This window comes from Pundamilia nyererei, unplaced genomic scaffold (genome assembly GCF_000239375.1).
Source record: "Pundamilia nyererei isolate P.nyererei 1_Seehausen unplaced genomic scaffold, PunNye1.0 scaffold00018, whole genome shotgun sequence".
In the NCBI taxonomy this organism is placed as follows: domain Eukaryota; kingdom Metazoa; phylum Chordata; class Actinopteri; order Cichliformes; family Cichlidae; genus Pundamilia; species Pundamilia nyererei.
Window position 1 is genome coordinate 1,329,526 of NW_005187419.1, and position 8,806 is coordinate 1,338,331.

An 8,806-nucleotide genomic window follows, 5' to 3' on the forward strand; every position below is an offset into this window, starting at 1 on the left:
CCATTTTGTTATGAGCTGTTGCATCTGTGGATGCCAAAAAGAAAGTCTTCATAGCAGTGACTGGATACTGACCTGATGCTAACTGTCTCCTGCATGTACCGCATGTAGTATAGATAAAGCTATAGAATTTAAATTTACCAAGCCAATTATCAAAACTGGTAATAGTATTTACATACAAATGAGCTGAACTGAACTGAATTAAAGGGGGGAAACCCCCAACAATCCCTTACGAGGAAGCACTTGGTGACAGTGGTGAGGAAAAACTCCCTTTGAAAAGGAAACCTCCAGCAAAACCAGGCCCAGGGAGGGGCATCTGCCTCTGGATTGTTTTTTGGGGGGTAACGCTGGCCTCATTTTCTTCTTTTTCTTGCAGATTCTCCTGGAGTGTCTCATTTTGGGTCTGAGAATGATCTGGTTTGGAAATGTTGGACTCAAAAGCTGCCACAGTACAATCTTCTCTTCTTCTGTTTGCTGGAGTTTGTTTCTGATGTTTGTGTTGTCCTGGTTTTACTTCTCTGCAATTTCCAGGTAGAAAGTTTTAGTCTTTTCCAGTTCTTGTTTTAAGTTTTGTGCCTTCAAAAAAAATTTTTCACTAAGGGTCTCAATAGTGCAGAGTTTGACTCTGAGCTCTGTGATCTCACAGCGGACTTCCTCTTCCTGTTCTCTGCGTTTTGCAATTTTCTCTTCAAGATTTTTGAAGAGCTGATCGCAGAGTCGATTTCATCCTGCTGTTTCTTACATCAGATCTCCAACTCAGCTTCTCTTCTGCATTTTCTCTACTCCACTTTAGCTGCAGGCAAATCCAGTCATTCTGGGATTTGTTCTTGGTACCTTTGTGGTTTGCAGCTACCAATTTGTAGTGATTTGTTTGCTGCCCTTGCAGATAAACCTTCAGTTGGAATCTCAGCACAGGAATCTCATCTCTTATATTACATGGAGGTCTGTCAACATTGGGTAGAAAGTGAGCATTGGGCCAATGTTTGTGTTTCGTTGCATACTTTTCACGTGCCTCATCTTTATTCTAAAAGCTCACTGTGAGTCTGAAAGGGAAGGTTTACTAGATAGTAGTGAGGCATCCTATGAAGTACAGTTGGGAGATAGTAGCACTGATAAAAAGACAAGAGGTCAAGCTGAAGATCCCAGAATCAACAAGAAGATGATGGTAATTCACATCTTTCTGGTTTGCATTATAAATGTTAATTTCCAGAGTTATTTCAGTTACTGTAGAGAAAACATATGAGCAGGTTTGCCTCCTCTGAGGAATTTACAAAAATTATATTAAAAGGAATTGGCAGGAAAAATTTGTATTACCATTTAAAAAAAAAGGCTGAGAGGGGTTTCCAGTTGCCTCATAAGTTACGGTGTAGATTTCCCTCAAAGCATAATTCAAGCATAAAAGCATCTGTTTCTTCAGCTAAAACGGGGGCGGCATGTCCAGCTAATGTGTAAAAATTACATGTGCCAACATTTTGAATGAAATGTAGAGGAGAAAATTTGAAGGTTTTGGGGTCATTGTTGCCTTCCTTTTGCAGAAGAGAGTCTGATTTTTTTTTGTCTCAGGTTTATTTCTGTCGCTATGCAGTAACATACGACAGTGTGGTTGTAGTTCAATGTGAGCTGAGGAGAATAAGCAGCCTTGTGTTTGTGACATCTCTGGGCAGACAGTGTCAGCACCGGGCCACTAGTCTGGTTTTGTCAACTTCCTTCATACCGCCAACCAGCTGCTGTTACCCCGTTTGATACTGCAACTGATCATTCAAGAACAGACAAACAGACTTTTGTATTTTAAAAATACCCCTTTTTTATCTTAAAACTAGCTACTTTATTTTAATTCTTTAACTATGTGTCACATTTGTCTATCAAAAATGTCTCTTCTTAGTTTAGCCTACTGAAAAACAGTTGTAATATTCAGATTCACTTTTTCCCCGAATGATAAATGCCAAGATTACATCATCTCCCGGGCTCCTGCTGTTTTTTGTGCGGGCTGAGCAGTAAACAAACAAAGCACGATGGAGGCAGGGAGGTTTTCACAGCCCGTCTAACACAGAGACGCAATTGAAATTTCACACAGCCTCACTGTCGAGGAAATTGAATTACACTGCTTGTTGCTGGACTGGAGGAATGCATTACTAATGCTTTGAGGTGACGAGCTGAATGGAGAAGGGGAAGGAGGAGGGAGCAGTTGGGGAGGGTGAGACTGCACCCTCTGACCCCGCCCCCCCAAAACCCTCAGACAGACACTTCCTGAGTCTGCTTGGGCTCTCTTCCAGATGGTCGGACCATGGCTTTCCTTCTTCTCTGCCTTCTCAGTGCCAAGCAGCTGCATGACTGACGGCCAGGAGACACACAAGAGTTGAACCTCACAAGGCAATTAAGACCTCCATTTAAAAGTGCACCAGTGTAATCAGCCTAAACCTCAGGGCTGATATTGCCCCTCTGAAATCTTTCTGGCGCATCCTAATTCAGCTCTTATATCAAACAGCAGGCATTGGAAAAAAAAATAAGAGGATAAGCAATTTTAGCAAAAAAACCAAACAAAAAAACCAAACAGAACTTTATTTGAATTTATTTTTTCTTGACTTTCTGGAAGCATCAAGTTTCCATTTGGCAAGTGAAGTTGATGATAGTTACACACAAAATACCTCTATCAGGGTCAAGTTGGGCTCCGTCTGTCGGCTTTAAATGTTGACCGCCATTCACTCTCTTACATACACCATAAAAAAGAAGGTCCACCGTCTTTCAATTCAAAGGTTTTATGCATTAAGATATAAACTTTTAAAAATGCAATGTTACAAAGTTTCTTAAGTTCATTCAGGCTTGCAGGCATTAATTTATGCACAGATTTCTTAAGACCCTGCTAGCATTGTGGTACATTGAGGTCTGGCCATTGCTACACTCTGTTAAACATTTGCTGTTGTGCTTGGGATCATTGTCCTGTTGCATGAGCCCATTTGAGCCAAGCTTACCTTGAATACTTTGGTATACCAAAAAGTTCACGATCGACTCAGGTGCCCCGCTCCCGTGGCTGCAATCATCACTGCTACATCTTATTGTCTGACAGTATGATTTGTTTGTGCTGTGTTTGGTGTTCTATAAATGTGGTGATGTGCATTATGGACAAACATCTCCACTTTGTTCTCGTTCCTCCAAACGCCGTGATTCCAGAAGTCTCGTTGTTTAATTAGAAGCTACAAGTCAAGTTTCTAATCATATTGTCATTAACTTTAATATCTAACATGATATCTGATGCCTGTAGGGGGTTTTGTTTTTGCAGATTCTCTGTGCATTGCACTCTGACCCTCAGGAGAAATTTGTGGGACATCCAATCCTGGTAAGATCAGCAAATGTCTTGAATGTATTCCACTTGTGAAAAAACTTTGGATGAAACTGATTAATTGATTATCTACTGGCTCCTACTTACCCCCTTAATGTCTTTGTAAACAGTAAGTATGAACTTACTAGGCTTTTTTTTTAAACTCATTTTAAGACCTGCAAAGGAGCAGATGATTATTTTTATTATTTTTATACATCCTTTTACGCAAGGTTTTGAACTCAGAATAGTTACTTTTATTCAAAGTAATGCAATAAGAGCAGTCAGAGTGAAGCAGGAATAAAAAAAATATGTGTGCTGAGTAACTAAATGAGGAGCAACTGCTTACTAAGTTCAGTAAAATAAAGGCCTCCTCACGTTTGTCACAGCAATACAGTCATGTCACTTTTGTGGGTTGTTTTCTGTGATTGACTCAAGGAATGAATCTCAAGGAAGCTGACTTTTTGTGATGAAAGACACTCATCGGAGTAGAAAGTTGAAAAATGTTGTTGGTATATTTGAATATTTGAAAAATACACACAACGGGGTTAATGATCATCATTGTTGATATGCAGGCTAATTAAAATAAAATAGTAGAATCTTTTCAGAAGGTTTGAGAGATGATTAATGAAAGACTAAAGTTCCACACACTTTTCTATTGACTGTGATTTTAGTGAAATCACTTTTATTTTACAAATAGATGGCGTCAATTATGCTGCCTTTGTGGTCACAAACCTAAAAGATGATGACCCACTGGTGTTATTTTAAAATGTGTTGTACATCCTAAGATTATCGTAGCTTTTGTATTTAAACTACAGCTGTTATTGGCATAAAATGGAAAAGTTCCATGTAATTATGAATGGTTCTCACGCTTTGCCATTTCTCATCTTGTCATCACAGTATAGTTGAGGCAAACTCTACACGTGAGCACCTCCGTGTCCTGTCACTGCTTTGTTGCTCAGCGGGAGTGGAGGAAACCGGGCGCCTGGCTTGTCCCTTTTGTGGCAAAGCTCCGAGGGAGGCTGCTGCGTCCTGAGAGTCAGCGCTCACATCATTCACACCTCACCTCCTCCTTTGTGCACATCACCCCAAGCAGTCAGTGGGAGCACGTAGCCGAAGAAAGATTTATGGAGCAGGCCATTTATCCATGTCCTTGCTTTTTTCCCCCCTTTTTTCTGAGCCCTGCTCACTGAGATGCTTCACGACTTTCTCAAAGTTTCCTTCCTGTTCTTCTGTGTGAAGAATTTGTCATGATCCAGTGGTTCACCACCAACTCCAAAGAAAAAGCCCACATAAGACATTTAACCACATGATCTCATCTAGCAGCCAGGACATTAAAGTTTTCTTATTACCAAGGTTACGAGAAACATTCAAAAACACCGTCTAAATGAGGAGAGAGTCACAGTTTTTGCATTCAGACACATCTAAAAGGTCTTTTAGTGGCTTTGGTCAAATATTATGAGCATAATGTAAAACCTTTGGTTGCTTGGTGAGAGTGTTCCACCAGCTGTCCTCCACATAAAAGTCTGGTGCATATCAAACCAAAAATATCCTTAACAGTTGGTTACCAGAGTGTTGCATTGTTATGTGGAGATGAGTTATCAGTGCCTGAGGTCATACACCAGCGTTTGCACCCTCATTTGCATTTATGCAAAACCTCTTTAACCTTTCATGCAAGTGACCTTCAAACAATAAATTTACATAGCAGTACCAAATAATTAAAAACCCAGCTCGCCCGTGATAGACTCGAGACCTGTCCAGGGCTTACTCTGCCTTTCGCCCTCTGACAGCTGGGATAGGCTCCAGCCTCCCTGCGGCCCTGAACTGGACAAATGGTTGAGACAATGAATGTGTAGATGGATGGATTAAATCACCATGCAGAAATGTAAGGTTAGCCATGTTATTTTAATGCAGAGTTACTGAAATCAGTCTTTTAAGCCATGTATATACACGTTGGGTCACTGTGTGAAATGTAAATTTAAAGTGGTACTAAAAAAGAAACAGGAGGAGGAACATTTTAGAGTAAACTGACAACAGGTCATAACATAACATGGAAATCATTGCATAGGTTTAGGAACACTTCCAGAAAGCTTACCGTGCCATCCACAAATGCATGTTTAAGCTAAAGAACAAGCTATGTGTGAACATGGTACAGAAACGCTGCAGTCTTCTCTGGACCAAAGCTAATTTAAAACAGAATGAGACAAGGTGGGAAACTTTTCTGCAGTCAGACGAATGAAAGTTTCAGATTCATTTTGGAAAACATGGACACCGCATCCTCCGGGCTAAAAAGGAGCGAGACCACCATGCTTGTTAACGGGACTCGGTTCAAAAGCCTGCAATTCTGATTGGATGGGGTGTGTTAGTGCCTGTGGAATTGAAAGCTTGGACATCTGGAAAGTCAGTGCTAAAAGGTATATACATATTTAATGTTCCTGATGTTTATGAACTGTTGCTTAAAAAAAGAAAAAGAGAGAGAGGATGCTAAACAGTGGTAAATCAAATTCAAACAAGCTTTTGTTTTTCTTGATATGAGTATAAAATATGGTATACGCAAATTCTCACATTCTGTTTTTATTTCCATTTTTCTAAAAATTCCAACATTTTGGGAATTTGAGTAGTATGTAAATCCAGTATCTTTTTAGATGTTATCATCTTATCCATGTTTGTAAAGCTGACAACTCCTGATCAGCCGTGCAGCCGAATGAGAAAATGAGCATGGCACTTACAAACCATCTATGCTCTGTTGAACATGTCAAAAACATCCTTACACTGATGCAGTTTTCTTGTTTGGGGGAGCTGTCATACTCTCGTTGCTATGTGTTACCCAAGGCATATACAAAGTGATGGGTTTTAACCTCGTCATTTTGTATTTTTAATCTTATTAAAGTCAGTCTTTCTAACACTTTTAGTACTTTAAAAATCATCATGTTGAAAAATGTGACCTTTTTCTCCCACGAGCAGCACAGTAACATGGAGAATATACTCATTTTAATTGCTCATTATGACTGTTTTACTTGTCTGTCTAACTTTTATAAACTATTTATATCATCTCATGCAGTATAATCTAACTGTATTGATTACTGCATGTCAAACACTTTAGCTGCTTCAATAAAGGATCAGAAACTAAATCCTGCGCAAACAACCAGGGGGCCACAAGCCAGTGTACTCCTAGTGCTGGTCCCAAGCCCAGAATAATGGGGAGGAGGGTTGTATCAGATCTTAGCCAAATCAAATATGAAGAAATGAGCGTTCCATACTGGATCGGTTGATGCCTGAGCTAACAACAACCAGCACTGGTGTTGGTGCTGATCAGCAGGCTCCCATTGGAAGCGGTTCTATTGTTGGACGGAGTTTGGACTGTGACTTGTATAGGAGAGAGCTGGCTGATATGATGAAGACCAGGAATCTAGATGTACAAATTATACGTACAGAAGACCAGGTGGAAGAGAACGAAAGGCTAGAAGCATCCAAACTGTTCGACCATGATGGAAGTAGGGGTGTGGACAGGATTAGGAAAGAGGATGTCAGAGGGACACTTCAGGTTGAGTGGATTAGACATGGAGGAGGGAGAGTGGACACAGTAGACAAAGGATGCTGAAGATTTAGCTGCTGAGTAAGAGCACCACAGAGGAGGTTTATGGATGTAGAGAAGAAGCACATGCAGAGAGTTGGTGTGACAGAAGAGAATAAAACAGAGGCACTATGGTGACCTCTAAAGGAAACAAATGAAAGAAGAAGATGGCAGAGTACAGTAGAGTATAAAGCCCAGATACTGATGACAAAATTCCAACTAAGACAAAGAAATATAATTACAATTTTGTAAAAATGTCCATGCTTAAATTAAACAAGATTTCTGTCGGAAATCAATCAGGACGATTATGTGACTTTTTTAAACATGAGAGCTGAGATAAGATTTCTCTACAAGCTGGTTTTCCTCAACATTCCTCAAGCCCTCCACTCGAGTGCTGCTTAGTAAATTCAAGTCGTTCCATTGCCAGGATATGTGATACCTGGATTATGGTAAACTCCCAATTTAGGATGGCCTATAGAGCACATGCAGAGCAGGATTAAGTTCTGTGCCAGTTGTTGTGAGATCTCTCCGCGGGCCCTGTCCCGCCGCTCCTAATCCTGCAGACAATGCAGGCTGTTAATTGGAGACTGACTGATATAGCAGAGGAGAGTCACGAAGACAATGTGCGAGTGGCCTGCGTCGCTGTAATCCTCAACACTCTGAGGAATGTCCCTCTGTGGCAAGCATCCATACCTCACCAGATCTACTCCCAGCACCCCTTTTCCATACACACACACAAGGGGTTTTCCATTCTACTGACAGTTACAGTGTTGTTAATGAGTGAAACACGAGGAGGGGAGCACCTTTGCAGAGTTGTGAAATTTCACATTTTCCTCTCAAAACGCTGATAGGAGGTGTAAAAAAACACATGGGGGTGTTTGTGTTTTAAACAGACTGTTAACAGGCTAATTCAAGTGTTTCCGTCATTCCAGACCTGTGACACTTTTAGATCTGAAATATACTGACATCTCTTCATCAAAAACCAAATCTAAATACTAATGTGTATTAAACAAACCTTAATTAAATAAACTATCAATGCTGTCGCACAATGGCAAAGAGTAGAAAGATCCCCAGGCTTTAGCTAACTTTACATTTCTTTTATTCCTATTTTAGATATTTTGTGTCTCTTAAGTCATTTTGAATTTTGTTATATTTCTCTTTGCAGCTTCTTTTTAAGTCTTTCTGGTTGTTTTGCGTCAGCTTGTCTCGATTCTTGCTTTGTCGCTATTGTTATTGTCTCTGTGGTTGTTTTGAAAGTCTTCATGGTCACAGTTTCGATCATTGTGTGGTTCCAATGTGTGTCGTTGCGGTTGGGGTTTTGCCTCTTTGTGTTGATCTGTGTGTTTTGTGTGACTTTTTGTGGGTTGTCAGTAATTTAATGTCTGTTTATTTTTTCTCCTGTGATGATTTTGCATTGCTTTAATTGTTTAGGCTCTTTGCGGTTGAGTGTTTGACATTTAGCATTTCACTTCATACTGAGGTTCTGACCCTGGCTCCATACCTGGTAGGGTAGGGTAAACACTGTGGATGACCATCTAAATACCAGGTGGACTAGTTCTTTATCATTTTGAACTGAGTGAAAAGCTTTCCCAGTAGTCATAAAACACTTAAAACCACTCTCAGTCTGTTGGGTCATTACATGGGTGACAGACAAGACTCTCCGTGTTTTTATATTCAGTTTCTCCCCCTCGGTGAAAACATGTGGGTGGGCAGAGAAGCTGCATTTCTCCTAAACCATGACTCAAACTGAGACAAACACAAGTCATGTTGGCTTTTTTATGTTTTGTCAACAGAACGCAACAGACATTTTGGATACTGGATTCTTTATTAGTGAACAAACCCAGAGAAACAGCCCCCGGGTAACATTTCACCACGGGCAGGTGCTCCGCCTGAGGTGCCTGTTTGCGGTGACAGGTGAAATC